General features: G+C 39.0%; 1 long non-coding RNA gene across 1 annotated transcript; it reads left to right on the forward strand.

Annotated features, from left to right (window-relative positions):
* The first annotated feature begins 673 nt into the window (after nt 1-673).
* On the forward strand, nt 674-2,121 carry LOC130472389 (uncharacterized). Its single transcript, XR_008932540.1, has 4 exons — nt 674-993; nt 1,639-1,728; nt 1,926-1,985; nt 2,095-2,121. It is a non-coding gene; the product is annotated as an uncharacterized lncRNA (long non-coding RNA).
* The last annotated feature ends 15,187 nt before the right edge of the window (nt 2,122-17,308 follow it).

Genomic DNA, 17,308 nt, shown 5'->3' on the forward strand with positions numbered 1-17,308 from the left:
GACTTTGTGAGCCTAATTTGTGCAGGTGAATAGTGGTTCCTATTATATGCAAGTTATCTAGTAAACCCCCAATTTCTAGGGTTTGTGTGAACTTTGATTTTATTACTAAGTGTTGCAATTGGAGTTTTGGAGAGTGCTTTTGGGTGATCTTGTTTTCCTCCTTTACTAGTGGTGACGATTTCTTTCCCTTCCTTCTCCATTTTCATTGCATTTTATCTCACTAGTGGAAAAACAATCATTTGCATCACCACATTTGCCTCGCACATTTAAGCATGTGACGCAATTGACAGTTTTAAGCATTAAAATTAGTCATTTGCGTCGCAGAATTACTAATCTGCGACGCAGATGACTCTAAGATGATCTTAGAGTCATTTGCGTCGCAGATTAGTAATAATGCGACGCAAAATATTACCTCATTTGCGTCGCAGAATTACTAATCTGCGACGCAGATGACTCTAAAAAATTTCGGACGTGTCAATGGGTTTCTACCTCTCTCCTCAAACACACTCTCTCCTAATTCTACCTCTCTCCTCAAACACTCTCTCTCTCCTAAACTCCCTGCTTCTTCCTCTCTCCTCAAACCCGATCCAGTTTCTGCCTCTCTCTCCTCAACCTAGCCGCTCAAATTTTCCTCGGGCAAGGTTCTTGCAAAAAAATTCGGTTTGTAAATGAGGTAAGTCTTCCATCTCTTTCCTCCTTTCTTCAATTCTTTTAGGTTTTAGAACTTTCACTTTTGTTTAAGTTTTTGATTCTTCAATTCTTTATGATAGGTTTCGACAACGGAAGAGGGAGAATCGGGGTCGTAGAAGAGGTGGAGGAGGGTGTTGGAGGTGGAAGCGTCATTGAAACCGCCGGCGTCGCACCCTTGCTACTGTCGCAATCGAAGCATCTATTTCGAAATCCTTGGAAAGGGAAGCTTGACGGCGGAGGTTTCTGGAGAAACTAAATTGACGGCGGCGAGGTGGAGGAAGGAGGCGGGACTGTTAGTCGGAGGTGAGAATTTTGTAATGCTTCCATCTGTCTCCTTCATTCTTCATTTAGTTAGGGTTTTGAACTTCAGTTTATGTAATTTTGAATTTTCGATTGAATTCTATTGAGTTTGCTCATTTTACTTTTTGATTAATGTTCTTGATTCTGTTTTATTGTGATTGAACTTGACTTTGAGTGGAAATTGAACTGGATTAATGATGAATGGTTGACGATTGTGTCTCCATTTTCGTTCTTAAGACTAAATAGCTTGATTTATGTAAACATGGTGGAAGTTTGATTGGTGTTCCTGTTTCTGTGGAAAAATTGATTTTTCTAGGGGTTATTTTGAGCTGAGGTCCAACCTTATGAGATATGAGATACCAGACATCCAATTTATGTTATTTCTTTAATAATCGTCTGCCATGGCATGTATATCCTGATGATTGTAGTTGCTTAGTTGGAATGATTTGCTTGTTTTATATGGAAATTTCCATACAAGCACTTTGTCTTGCTGAATTGCAGTTTGTCTTGCTGCTTTGTACTTCAGCACCCATGTAACTTGATGATCATTAGATTTTGACTTGCGTTTATGTAAAATTCCCAACAACATATATCAGATGATTGATTGTTTTTCAATTTAACTTGTGATTGTATTGATGGAGGTGGCAGTTCTCCTTGTTTGGATCATTGGCTAATGTGGGAGCAATGGTTGGTGCAATTGCTAGTGGTCAGATTTCTGAATACATTGGGCGCAAAGGGGTATGAAATTTTATCCCTTTCCTGCAATTTATTGATGGTTTTTAACATATAGAATATGTGTCATTGTCACCCATTGTTGTCTCTTAAAAAGGGTCCTACTTGATATGAACATTAACAGATCTTCATAAGTCATAACAATGTCTGTTGTATTGTATTTTTTTTTTTAATTATGATTTCCTGTTTTTAATTAATTGCAGTCACTGATGATTGCTTCAATCCCAAATATCATTGGATGGTTGGTCGTATCATTTTCGAGAGTAAGTGAGCTATATAAACGAGCATTGTGCTATTTGTTTATCTTCAATCCCAAATATTATTGATTGGTTGGCTGGTCGTATTATTTCTGTATTGTTGAACCATCTATAGGATATCTCATTTCTGTACATGGGGCGAGTGCTGGAAGGTTTTGGTGTTGGTATGATTTCCTACACGGTAAATCTTGCCATTCATCAGAGTTGTCGAATTGACTGTCATATGTTACGTTTTAGCAGATTCATAATTTTTTTTAATGTAATTAGGTGCCTTTTTCTGATGATGTTTGATAACATTGAACTCATGACATTGCAGGCACAGTGGTAGATACTAAAATATGTCACCCAACCGATTTTGATTTCTTTCTATGCAGTCATGCTGGTATTCAGGTGAGTTTTTCAGCGAGTTTTAATAGAGTTATAGATAGCTTACATGTTTTCTTTAGAAATAACAAATAGCACAACCGTTTTCTTCAGGGAACCAGCAGACCAGCTCATTACCATGTTCTCTGGGACGATAACAAATTCTAAGTTGATGAGATACAATCTCTAACGAACAATCTCTGTTATACGTAAGCAGACCCCCCAACTAATATTAGAAGCAAGGGAAACACTAGAAGATTCTGGGCAGCAACTATTAATTTTTTTTTTGTTGGGTGTCAAGAGAAACCGTTAGATGGAATACATTGTTGTAGATATTTCAAGCTTTTGTATTGTAAGATTTATGAAGGTACTGCCTTTATGTATTTAGTCTTATTGATTTGATGTGGTTCTATTTAATAGGTTTCATTTTACTATATATATATATATATATATATATATATATATATATGTATATATAGTAAAATAGAACCTATTTTTTTTTACAAATTTCAAAGTCATTTGCGTCGCACATTAAGCTATTGTGCGAGGCAAATGACTTACTTTTTTGGTGCTCAAGTTGTCATTTGCGTCGCACATTAAGCTATTGTGCGTGGCAAATGACTTATTTTTTGGCGCCTGAAAAGTCATTTGCAACGCACATTAAGCTAATGTGCGTGGCAAATGACTTTTCAACATGGTGCCTGAAAAGTCATTTGCCTCGCACATTTGCTTAATGTGCGACGCAAATAAGGGTCATTTGCGTCGCACATTTGTGCGACGCAAATGACTTTTAGTCATTTGCGTCGAGAGCTTTTGCCACGCACAATGTGCGACGCAAATGCACTTAAATGTGCGATGCAAATGACCCTTTCCACTAGTGTCTCATTGTTCATACTATTTGTTGGAATTTCTGAATTTTTGATTTTGAATGGTTAGGATGCATGTTTGTTTTTGTGTTTACTCCTTGATAATCTAGACTTGTTATGCATGATTCATTGTTAATATTTGTAAAGTCTAGTCTCTTGGTAGATTTTTTATGAAATGATTGAATGGAATTCTAGTTGATTTTTTGTTTTTGGTTGATGAGTATTGTATGGAGTACTCTTGTTCGCATTGAACTTGGGTGGTGTATTGGTATTTATTTGCGGTAGTCTTGGTGGTAGATTGTTAGCTTTCTTGACTAACTTAGTTTTTCCTTTTGTTTTGGATTGTGGTTGTTTTCTTTGTTTGTGTGTAGGTTTTTGTTCTCTAGAGGTTCATCATGATGACTAAACGATCCAAGAAGGGGACCAACGCCCAACCAAACAAGCGCAAGGCACCAGCCCCGCCGGAGTTCAAACTTACGACATTACATTTCCGGAACAACGGTCTTGGACCTATTTTGAAGAATTGTCTAAGCGGAGCATCCGCCCTACAAAATTCTATCATGAGAAGACTGTTCGTGATTTGGGTGTTTAAGAAGGAGCTTGATACTTTGATTGAGGGGCTCGATCTTGAGGAGTTCGTGACGATGCACGCTAAGACTTACAAGAGGGTAACCCTCGAATTTCGTGCTTCGGCTCGGAGGCGAAGGGTCTATGAGGACGGGAAAGAGACGGTGGAGCTTCACTTTCACGTTTTCAATAATTAACACAAGCTCACCGACGAAGACATTAATGATTTCTTCACTATCTACCCAAACCGGGGTCTTGTCGTTAACCCGGTGGTAGAGTATGCGGGCTCCTATGACGAGACCATATGGTGGGGGGACCTCACGGGAGAGCCAAAGAGGTTCACTTCCTCTTCGGCAAAGTCATCTTCATTTCATCACCCCGCCATCCGTTACTTGAACCGCATGCTTCTCTACGCGATCTTTGCAAAGGGGGCTACCGGGTCCTTGTCTAGCCCGGAGCTTGGAGCCTTATGGCTAGCCACTGAGAAGGATCGTGGCATTTTGGATTTTGGGCAGCTTTTGATCACCCGGATTATTGAAATTCGGGATGGGAAACCGACTAGTGGTGACATTCTTATTGGTAGGATGCTCACTCTTCTCTTGAGGGCACTCCCCAATGATCCTTACAAGAACGCCCTAGAAGAATTGGATCCGGTTCCCGGAGGGGAGTTCCTTGAATTGTGGACTCTCACCAATGCCAAGTGGATCAAGGCCACCAAGAATGATAAGTATATTTGGTCGGTCAAGCAACGTGATTGGTACATCCTCCCCAATCCCTCCATCACTTCTTGGACTCCCAATGTGTGGTATTTGCTTCCCCGCGATCCTCAATTCATTGCCCAAGATGCAAGACTTCCTCCTCCTCAACCCGCCCCGGAGTCTCCTTCTCATAGTCCTCCTCAAGGTCCTCCTCCGATCACGGAGCCTTCCCCTAATATGGGTGGTATGTCATCTTCTTCCTCTCCTTTTGATTTACATGGCTTGCAATCTACCCTTGCGGCTACCTTGCAAGGGCAAGAGGACAAAGCTCGTACCTTGACTTCTCTTGCTCCTCAAGGGAGCCACACGGGGGATTCTTATCCCGATTTTGACACCTCCTACTACGGTAGGCGGGTGTACGATTACCATGTTGACAAAGGGGACTTTGCCCCCTATGTTAACTACCCTTATCACCCTCCCCAACAAGGGCCCATCCCTAGTTGGAATGAGGAGCGTACACCCACTTACCCGTATTGGACGGGCCCCTCTCAACCCGGTGTCACTCCTCCCTCCTTTCCCCCTTATGATTATACTATGATGGGCGGGAGTGACTACCGTGGTGATCCGATGTACCCCACTCCCCCACCGGTGGATCGGCCTAGTGAATGGCCTGAGGATTTCACCGGGTGGCCCAAGGGGTATATGGGAGGTTGGGATGGTCCCCGAGGAGAGCCACCCCATGGCAATTACCCCCTTCGGCCCGAGTTTGCTTGGCCGTCCTATACCGATGCTTCGGGTCCCGATGTGGACCCCACCTACAATTTCACCCCCTTCACCGACGACAAGGCTCGTGCTCATCGTTTTGAAAGGGATGAACATTGGAGGATTTATGATTCGAAGGGTAAAGGGCATGCCCCGAGCACCTGTAAGGGTTCACTCCATTTCTCCCCCATCTTCTTTTGTGATGGTATGCTTGTGATTAGCTTGGGGGAGTAGTGAGGAGTGGGGGTTTGCTGTGGGGACCTTTTGATGCTTGTTGGAGTTGTTGATCTTCTTGCCACTTTGTGTGGTTGTATATATGATGAGCTTATGTTGGTTGTTAGTTTGTTTTGGCCATTTGGCCCTTGTCTACTAACATTTTTCTTAGTTGTTTTTGAGTTATTTTTGGTATGTTTCATTGCGGTTGGTTCACGCTTTCCACCATTTTCCTTGTCCGTCGATTTTTCGGTGAGTTTGGTTCGGTTTTTACCGGTTCTTTGCGGGACTTGCTCCCACAGCATATCCGGTAATATTCTTCTATCTCACATGCATTCTTTGGGACGGGCATATTTCTTGTGGGGCATTTGGTTGGATGGGTAGCTGTGCCCCTCCATAGTTTTGTTTTAGGCCTTGGGGACATGGCCTAATTCAAGCTTAGGGGGAGTTTTGTTGTGTGGTTGCCTATTTGTGATGCTCATGTCTTTGAAATCATACCTTGTGTGCACTTGTATATATTAGTTTCTTTGTTTTAGTTTGATTTTAGTTTGATTTTTGCTTTCTTTTTGTTTCCTTTTGTTTTCTTTTGTTTCTTTTTGTTTTCCTTTTGTGTGATTTCTTCTTTTCTTCTTTTTCCTTTCCTTTTTCTTTGTTTTCCTTTCCTTTTGTCAAGCTAAGTTTTTCTAGCTTTTAGGCATTATTCTTGATTTGGGCAAATAAAATTGGAACTTGTAGGTTAGAATGCTTTTATTCCTAATTGGTAGATGTTTGCACGGTTTTCAATGTGTTGGGTCGAATCTAGGATTTAGGTGTCAAGAAATTCGGTTGAACTTTGGGTAGCATGCGTCTTGTACCCTTGGCTTGTGGTAAGATGGTGTCGATCTCTCTAGTGACTTGAAATCGGAGAGAGTGGTATTTTCTCCCATGTGAGGATCATGTTCACATTAGCCCAAACACATTGTTAACACATATTGAGTGGCATGGATCCTTGGCATTGACTTTCTTATCTCCCGAGTTTGACTATTTCCTTCCGGAGACCGCGACCGAACTACTTTAGGGGACGATAAAGGCATTTCTTTCGGTGACTATTTTTCTTTTTAGTTTAGGACTTTTTTTTTCTATTTTTTCTCATATATTTTTGTTTGCATTTGCCCCCTTGCTAGCCATTTGAGCCTTTCCCCTTCATTTCTTATAAGCACATTACAAGCCTAATAGCCTTTGTTTTATTTTCACCCTTAGAAGTGATAGTGAAGCTTTGAGTTATGATGCTCGTTGGTTTTGAATGATTATGCAATGTTGAGGAATGATTGATATTGGTATGAATGACAAAGTTTAGGAATTATGTTGTATATAGTGAATGAATAAGCAAAAGCAAAAAGAGAAAGGAATGTTTTGAAAAAGCCAAAAATAGAGAATAACAAGGCAATGAGAAAAGTTTCATTTGAAACACAAAAAAAAGAGAAAATCAAATCAAGAAAAGTTCAAAAAAGAGTTTTAGTTTAGTGTTGTTGTTGAATAAGCTTGGGGGTACCCCAAATAAGTGGTATGAGTTTGTTTTGGTTCGATTTTCTTGAGTTGAGTTCATTCATTGCGCTTCACTTTAGGTATGAGAACTAGTTACCAAATTTGTTCCACACCTTACCCCTAGCCTACGTTACACCCTAAAAAGTCCTCTTGACCCTTTTGAGTTGAGTCATTGTCGGTGGAGGGAGGATTTGGTCAAATTTATGGAATGAGATTGTCATGCTAAGATGTCGAGTAACCTTCTCTTCTCCCTTGCAATTCTTGTTTTCCGGTGCCTTCACGGCGTCATGAGACACTATTCTTAAGGGTGGATGGGATCTAGAGATTTGACGTGGTATACTCGGTTGAAAGGGAATTGATAAGTGCTTACCCTTAGTTCTCATTGCATGGCATTTGAATCCTTCACTCGACTTAGGACATTGGTTAGCGTGCATTCGTTTATTTTGTTAGTAATATTAGCATTCTCTCATACTTGTTCCATAATAAAGGCCCTTATCTTGAATTTTGTAGTTTCATTTTTTCTTTCTTTTCTATTTTCTTTTCCTTTCTTTCCTTTTCTTTTCTTTCTTTTTCTTGGTTCGTTTTTCATTTTAGGTCTTGCCTTCATTGTGTTTTTTTTGGAAGAGTTATGAGTGGTTCTCTTGGGAAACCCTTGCGAGATCCCACTCGCCCTCATTAGCGATTGTGAGGTTTAAAGAGCTTGTTGCATACGCTTAAATGCAACCGTGATTCCTACGAAAGTGATTTAGGTTGTATATTCTTGTAGTTCTTGTTTTTGTAGTTTTTAGAATATAAATAATATGCTCATCCTTCCCTAGTTCGTGCCTAGTTTGCTAGAGACTAGCAAACGCCTAGCTTGGGGGAGTTTGATGAGCGGCATTTATGTCGCTCTAAGCTTACGATTTTATAGAATTTTATTATGCTTTTTGATAGTTTTGTATAGTTTTGTTACATTTTTATCCCCTTATTACATCTTGCACTTTTTCAGGTAAAATGTTGGAGAATGATGGAAAAGAGTGGAAATATGCTCGAACCAGGCCCGTGCGATCGCACGAAATTCTATGCGTTCGCACTGGTCAGCAGACTTGGCCTTAAAGTCAATCAGGCTCGTGCGATCGTGTTCCTAGAGTGTTTGTTCGCACGAAATCGGAAAAACGATGCAGGAACTATTTGGAGTTTCGTGCGATCGCACCAGATATAAGCCTGCTCGCAATGATTTTTTGTGTGCTCGCACAAAATTTCCGTGCGAGCACATGAAGAATTTGGAATATTTTGGCTAAGTCAAGACCGTGCGATCGCACGGATTTGGAGCTCGTTCGCACAGTTCGAAGAAGAGAATCGTCACTGAGAACGATCGCACGGAACCAGGGCACGTTCGCACTGATGCGATCGCATCTAGGTCTCCGCGATCGCACGGCTGCGCGGGCTAACCTTTTCGAGTTTAAATTTCTATTTTTTAGGGGTTTGTATAAATCGAATTTTCATTTTTTATTATAACAATTAATTTCAGAAATAGAATTTTAGAAGTTTTAGAAAGTTTGCTCTTCAAGCTTAGTATTCTAGAGAGAGAAACTCCATTGCTTTGAATCTTCAAGTTGTAATTTCTTCTACTCTTCTCAATTCCTTGCAATTTTAATTCAAGTTCTTAGTTCTTAGTTTGTTCACGCTATTTTGTTATTGTTCTTTGATTGTTCTTCAACTTCTTGAATTCCTCTTTGCTTTGATTATAGTTTCATTGATTCTCAATTCTTTAGTTGATTTTGCAATTGAATGCTCAACTTCTTGGTTCTTTCCTTCTACTCCTTCAATTACATGTTTGCTTGCCTAGAATTCATGAATTTCCTAGTTTCAAATATGTGTAGTGAGTAGACCTAGGTTAGGGAAAGGGGAGAATCTAGGGGCTTAATTAGGGGAAATTGATGGTTGAATTTTGATTAATTGATGTAATTAAATTGATTTAGTGATACGATATCCATGACCAATTGAGTAGTAGTTGCAAATGCTAATTGATTGGATTTGATTGGAATGTATGATCTAGGTTTGGCAAGACATTGTGAGCCTATTTTGTGCAAGTGAATGGTGGTACCTATTATATGCAAGTTTATCTAGTTTAGGATTAGGCGAAAGCTCTTCCATAGATTAGATACTTCGCGTGCTCCATCCGAGAGGTGGAGAGCACGTCATTCGATTCCATTCCCCTATGCACTAAGTCGTTGCATCATCATGATTGCTTGATTGTTTAAAATCGTTACCCCCAATTCCATAGGCTCTTCCCGACTCCCTAGCATTTCCTTATATTGTTTAATTCCTTGATTGATTAGCTTAGTTCTCTTAGATATTAATTCAAACAAACTCTTGTTCAAACTAGCTTAACTAGCTCTTTGACTTAATGCACACCGTTTCTATGGGACGATCCCTATGCTTACTGCTATAGCAATATAGCCGGGAAGTTAGGATTTATAAATTTTGTTTGGTTAGGTGGACTTCTTTTCAACGACGGAAAAACACCCTATCACATTCTCATTGCGTAAAGGTAGTTTTGAGTATTAACGTGTTAAATAAGGTGTCATTATGCTTGATGAAGTTTAATATGATTTTACGGTTTGTAAAAAAATGCGATACCAATTAATAATATGCTATGCGAATTAATGAATGTGCTAGGCTATTTTATAATGTGCTATACGATGTTTGTTCTGTGCAGCGATGTAGCATCATAGCTGCTGCAATACACGAGCCATTACAAGCCAATGCAGCCACAGAACAGCAGCAACACGAGCAAACTGCAGCTAAGTGCACATAGATCAGAAGCAAACAACAATTGTGCAGACGGTAGGGCTGTGTGGGTGCACGGCCTTCTGTGCGTGTGCACAGGCTTGCTTGTGTGGGCGCACGGCATGTTGTGTAGGCATATGGGATGAACTAGTTCTAATTTGTAGGTGCCTAGTCTAGAGGTCATGCGAGAGCTCTCCTTTGAATTAGGCAACTCAATGCACTCTATCCGAGAGGTGGCGAATGCAATATTTGTTGGTTTTCCCCCTAATTATCATTTCCTTGCAATGTTGATTGATTGAACTTCGGCCTTTCCTAATGAACCCAAGCCAATCTCCAATTCCCTATATTATTCCATTTAAATGTCTTTGATTTCAATAGATATATACATACATACATAAATACATAGATACATACATACATACATACATACATACATTTTCCGCTCGAACTGGCTTATGAATACATTAGATTGAAAAGTCAAATATATCCATTCTGTTGGGACGATCCCTAGCTTGCCACTATAAACCAAAATAGTCGGTTAGTTTAAGAGTTTAAAAATTTTGTTTGATTAGGCGGAGTTCGATTCAATGACTGAAAAACTCGATCCCTATCAGCGTTGCACGCAGCAGGCCAGCGCGCGGCCCTAGGCCCATACGTGCGTGTGTATGTGTGGTTGGCCTTGTGCTTGGTCGGTTGGTACACATACTTAATAGGTTATTCTAATAACCTAACACACTAATTGTTTTCCAACCTAACCTAATCATATTCTAATCTAAGGCAAGAGAAACCCTAATTCTATCTCTGCCTCTATTAGAGTATTCATCCCAAAAGCAAACAATCTTGAGTGAGGTCTAAGCCATCAATCTCAAGATGGATTTGAACGTGTCGGTGAACCAAGTAGAGGAACGACATTTGGAGTTCTTGTTCGTGTTTGTGATTCGTTGAACTAGGGAAAACACGCTACAAAAGTAAGTAATGCTTGATCTGTACTTTATACATGCTTCCTAGCTTTAGGGATATTCCGCTATCATATTATGTATTTAACTGTAAACCCCTACAGTTGTATCATGAGCTACATGTATTCAAAGTACTTATTAGAATGTTCATATGTTTGTGATTATTGTCGAATTTTTTTTCGTGAATTTTGGAATTATTTCAGGATTATTGGATAAGTCGTAGAATGTGATTCTGAATTCGTAAAATGTCGAAAATTCTATTTTTCTAACCCTAATTTGATTGGAAACGAAGTTTTAAGATCAACTCATGAGAATTGAATCTCAAAACCACGCCCCAAAGTGCGATGTTTTGGTCGTTTCTGTTAATTAATGTATTAAACATTAATTTTGGAAATGTTTTCAATTAATTGCTCAACCTAATGAACTCGGAATTAATTGAAAATTTTCCCTACTATTGTCTATTATATTATGAACATATGGTAATTTTTTGGTTCATGAATATTAACTAAAACCCGAATTGTAGTTTTACTTAATTTAATAAATTTTAGATCGAAAATTAATTTCATTAGTTGGTTAGATCTGAAAATTTATTTTCGTGAGAAGGGGAATATGATTTCATGTTTAAATGGAAAATTAAAAAATTCATGGATTAAAATTTTGATTGCATTAGTTAATTTTAATCGATCACCTAAACCAAATTTCATAAAAAACTAATTTGTAAATGTTCATTCAAATTTTTATTATTTTTAAAGTTTTGGATTGGATAATCAAAATCATTCAAATTTTTTTTGATGTTCATCGTACATTAAATTTGAATATATGTTAGCCAAGATTTATAAATTTCACCAATTGGATGGTTTGAAATTTAATAAAATCACCCACTTTATTATTTTTCGTAATTAAAACGATTAATTTTGTTAATATTAGGAAAAATATTTATCGTGCAATTTTCGTTTCTGATATTAAAAATTGATATTTTTTTTAATAATCATCAGATGAGCAGCCGCTTGCACGAAGCAAGGGCTGTTGTCGGAGCGAGACGAAAGGGGAAGGCACGCACACGAAGGCATCGATGGGCGCTGGCCTTCTATGCGGTGCCTTCTTGGTGCGAGCAAAGGGCTGGCATGCGCATAGAGCTGGGCGAAGCCTTCGGGCGAGCTCGCGGCGCGCCACAAGCAGCGACCAACACTGCTCCAGCGAGGGAGCGAGCGCTGGGCTGAGTGCGCTGAGCAGCGACGAGAGCAGCAGCAGCAGCATGGGCGCGAGTATCTGTGCGCTGCGATGCCTTCGTGACTGCGCTTTGAGCCTTGTGCCTTCACGTGGGTGCGTTGGTGCGATTGCACTGCGCGTTGATGGTCTGGGCGCTTGCCTAGCCCACGATGCACATGATTGTGCGTTTATTGCCTCGTTTTATTTCAAGGCCCAATTTTTGGGCTTTGGGCTTATTTTTGCACGAAGGGACTAACGATGGACTTTTTTATTATTTTATTTTATTTGACTTGGGCCGGGCTGCGAGTTTAAATATTTAAAATTATGATGTCCAAATTAAATATTGGTTTAAGTAGGAGCCGTTTAAATGAAATGATTTAAAATAAATTAATTTTAATTATTTTTCGTAGGGAACCTTTATTTTAATTAAAATAATTTTTGATTAGAAACATTCTAAGGATTAATAATTCGGAATTGATTAATCTTTTAGGACGCGTTTACATGAACGCGATTTTTAAATAAATCATGTAAATAATTGCATATTTTACTTCGGCCATTCGTTTTAGGACACGAATGGATGAATGCATAGATATTATTTTATGTGTTGCAGGTATTGAAGGTTACTAGTATGGCCAATCTAGGATTGTTAAATACGGTATGCGTACCGTTTTATCTTTGAATATAAAGTTTTAAATATGGTATGCGTACCATTGAAGTTTTGATGTAATAATTAGATTATTAATTTCAAGTTCTTCTAGATTATTTAAAAATTTTAAGTTAGCTTTTGAATGGATTTCAAGACGATGTCAAGCTAACAAGGTGAAGGGAATATTGGATGCTTCAAGACCAAGTTTTTGGGCCATACTACTTTACCAAAGTTATTTATGCTTTTATATATTATTGAATGTATATTATGCATGAATGTTTTGTTTGTATGTTTGATTATTATTTAGTTCACTAAGTAATCAAACCAACATACAAACAACTAGGTCCAATGTAATATTGAGTTTATAATTGCCTTCCAAATCAAGCACTTACAAATATCTAAGGACCTAAGATAGTAGGATTCGCCAAAGCGAGGTGCTATTTTAGTATACTTAGAAGGTAAGGTATCCCAAAGGAACACGTTGATTGTGGTTTTAACTCAAACAATTTTGTCATATGTTGTGGCAATTGGGATAAATTATGGTATTAATTTGTTAACCAAGAGTAGTTTGGAGATTACTAGAATTTGGTTTTTGCTTACCTAGAATCTCAAAAGACTTAAGACAAGCCAAAGCATGCTTAAGAATTTATGACTTTTGGGGTCTTGGAATCGTTTCATTCATTATGGACCATGTTTGATTGCATGGATCAAATGTGTAATATCTTTAATGATTGCATGGTTGCTTTTATTTCAAAGTTATTAAAGGATTATGAATGGTTATTTATTGCAAATTCTTTTCAAATGTAGTAATCAATGTCCGCAAACAATAACAACTCATTCATTTTGCGTTCGATTCTCGATAAAGAGAAGTTGAATGGAAATAACTTCCTTGATTGGAAAAGGTACTTGCAAATAGTTCTAATGCATGAAGAAAAGGAGTATGTCCTTGAGGAAGAGTTACCGGAAGCCGCTAGGCCGAAGGTAACTCAAGCTGCCCTAAACCGTTGGATCCAGGCCAACAGGGATGTGAAATGTGTGATGCTTGCATTCATGAATCCTGAACTTCAGAAAACGTTCATCAACTCAGATGCTTATAAAATTATCTCGCAGTTGAAGAACATGTTTCAAGACCAGGTCAGAATCGAAAGATTCGAAACTCAGAGGTTGATGCTTGAGACAAAGCTCAAGAAAGGAGAACCACTGAGCGCGCATGTTCTTAAGATGATTGGATTGTTTGAGAACACGAGGGCTCTAGATTCTGATGTGTCTAATGAGATGGCCATTGACATCATTCTTCATTCACTTTATAGTGGATATGATCAGTTCAATTTGAATTACAATATGAACAGTATGGAGAAAACTCTTACTAGGCAAAAAGACGCTTAAGCAAGCGAATAAGAAAAACATGCTTATGGTGCGTAAGGGCAGAGGTTTCAAGAAATCTGACAAGGGAAAGGGCAAGAAGGGTAAGGGCAAGGCTACTCCCACACCTAAGTCCATCGGCACTAGTTTTGGTAAACAGAAGAAGGTGACTCGTTCTCCTGCCGACTCAGAATGCTTCTACTGCAAGAAGAAGGGGGATTAGAAGAGGGATTGCTTGAAGAGAAAGGAAGATGAGAAGAACATGAACGTTGCTTCCACTTCAGGTATAATGTTATACATTGTAATCTTGCAAATTCTACATCTTGGGCATTAGATACAGGTTGTGGCTCACACTTATGTTCCAATTCACAGGGACTAAGGAGAAGTAGAAAGCTTGATAAAGGCGAGATGGATCTACGCGTGGGAAATGGAGCATGGATTGTCGCAGTAGCCGTAGGATCTTATTTTATATCTTTACCTAGTGGTTTTGTTTTGGAACTAGAAAACTATTACTATGTTCCCAGTATAACCATGAACATCATTTCCATTTCAAGTTTAGATTCTAAATGTTTTAGTTTTCAATTTAAAGACAATAGTTGTTCTTTTTCTTTAAATGGAATGTTTTATGGTTCAGCACAACAAGAAAATGGTCTATATGCGCTAGTTACAAGCAAACAAATCTATAACGTACATACCAAAACGGCTAAAACTGGTGATTCGGATCTCACATATCTGTGGCATTGTCGATTAGGCCATATAAACATAAAACGCATGGAAAGACTTCAAATGAAGGGCATTCTATAATCATTCAACATAGAGAAGATTGATCAATGAAAATCTTGTTTACTTGGAAAAATGACAAAGCGACCTTTCTCAAAAGTGGGAGAAAGAGCAAGCAAACTACCAGGGCTAATAAATACGGGAGTACGTGGGCCTATGAGTACGAATTCTAGAGGTGATTTCAGCTATTTTATAACGTTTACGGATGATTTCAGTAGATATGGTTATATTTACTTAAAGAAACACAAGTCTGAATCGTTTGAGAAATTCCGAGAATTTCAAAATGAAGTAGAGAATCAACATGGCAAGAAAATCAAAGCTCTAAGATCTGATCGAGGAGGTGAATATCTTAGCCACGAGTTTGATGACCATCTAAAAGAATGCGATATTCTTTCTGAATTGACTGCTCCGAGGACACCTCAATGGATTGGAGTGTCGGAACGGAAGAACAGGACCTTACTTGATATGGTCATGTTAATGATGGGTCAAGCCGAACTTTCTTTACAATTTTGCGGACATGCATTGAAAACAGCAGTACTCACACTGAATCGTGCTCCGTCAAAAGCTGTTGAAAAGACTTCATATGAATTATGGACTGGGAAACTTCCAAAGTTGTCTTTTCTAAATATTTTGAGTTGCGAAGCATATGTCAAGCGATTAACTGCCGGACAAGCTTGCCCCAAAATTTGACAAATGTTTTTTCATTGGATATCTAAAAGAAACTAAGGGGTATTACTTCTACAACAAGTCAGAGAACAAAGTATTCGTTGCTCGTGATGGTGTCTTTTTGGAAAGAAATCACATTTCCAAATTGACAAGTGGGAGAATAATAAACCTCGAAGAGATTCGAGACAAACAACGAAACAAGAACTCTTTAGAAGCAGTTCAAGGTGAAGAACCTCCAAGGCCTTCAGAATAGCCAGTGGGAGTAGTTCCTCAAGACGTTGTTGCCCCTCGTAGGTCACATAGAACTAAGGTTCAGTCGAATAGATGGACAGGTGTCCTCTTGACTGAAAACTTAGAAGTTCTCATATTAGATAGTGATGAACCTATGTCCTACAAGCAAGCTATGACTAGTCCAAGATCCACAAAATGGTTAGAGGCCTTGAAATGTGAGATAGACTCCAGGTTTGAAAATCAAGTTTGGGATCTTGTTGATTTGCCGGATGGGTTTACACCTATCGTAAGAAAATGGGTATTCAAATTGAAGAAAGACAAACATGTAGTTGTATACATATACAAGGCTGGATTGCTAGCAAAAGGTTACATGCAAGTTCACGGCGTTGACTATGATGAAACCTTTTTTCCAGTCGCTACGCTTAAGTCTATTCTGATAGTCCTTGCGATTGTCGCGTTTCATGACTATGAAATATGGCAAATGGATGTCAAAACCGCCTTCTTAAATGGTGTTCTTGAAGAGATTGTGTTTATGACACAGCCGGAGGGTTTTTTCGATCCAGAGAATATAGGAAAGGTATGCAAGCTTAAGAAATCCATTTATGGATTGAAGCAAGCAACAAGGAGTTGGAATATATGATTTGATGAAGCAGTCAATGAATTTGACTTCATCAAGAATCATGACGAATCTTGTGTATCCAAGAAATTCAGCGGGAATAAAATTGCATTGCTAGTCTTGTATGTGCACGACATACTGCTTATTGGAAACCACATTCTTATGCTGGAGTTTGTAAAGACTTGACTTGGAAAGTGTTTCTCGATGAAAGACATAAGAGAGGCACAATACATATTGGGGATAAAGATCTATAGGGATAGATTTAAGAGGATGATTGAACTAAGCCAAAGCACTTATATTGACAAAGTGCTTGCTAGTTTCAGTATGATGGAAACCAAGAGAGGCCATCAACCCATATCACATGGCGTATATCTAAGCAAGACTCAGTGTCCCAAGACATCTGATGAGCGTAGGAAGATGAGTGGAATTCCATATGCTTCGGCTATTCGATCTATCATGTATGCTATAATTTGTACAAGGGGGTATTGTTCGTTCGCACTCAGTGCAACGAGTCACACCCAGGTGAGGCGCATTGGAATGCTTCCAAGAATAGCCTAAAGTACCGGAAAATGACAAAGGATCAATTTCTGGTCTATGGGATGACTTGATTGTTAACGTCCATACGGACGCAAGCTTTTAAACCGACAGAGATAATTTCAAATCACAGTCTGGTTTTGTGTTTTGCCTTAATGGCGGAGCGGTAAGTTGGAAAACTGCTAAGCAAAGCACTATTGCGGATTCTACAACTGAAGCTAGTACATTGCTGCCTCAAAAGAAGCAAAGGAAGCTGTTTGGATTTGAAAGTTCATTGAAGAACTTGGGGTTGTCCCCTCCATAAAAGGACAAATGGCTTTGCATTGCGACAATAGTGGAGCCATCGCCTAGGAAAAGGAGCCTAGGAGCCATCAGAATGCCAAGCACGTAATCCGGCGATTTCACATACTTCGAGAAATCGTTGAACGGAAAGAAATCGAGAATTGCAAGGTTGGAACTCACGACAACGTCGCATATCCATTGACTAAACCGATGCCATAAGTAAAGCACAACGCAAATGTAGCAACCATGGGAATCAAGCATGTTGGAGAATAGCTTTGATTT

The sequence above is a fragment of the Spinacia oleracea genome, chromosome 4, assembly GCF_020520425.1.
Source record: "Spinacia oleracea cultivar Varoflay chromosome 4, BTI_SOV_V1, whole genome shotgun sequence".
Taxonomy (NCBI): Eukaryota; Viridiplantae; Streptophyta; class Magnoliopsida; order Caryophyllales; family Amaranthaceae; genus Spinacia; species Spinacia oleracea.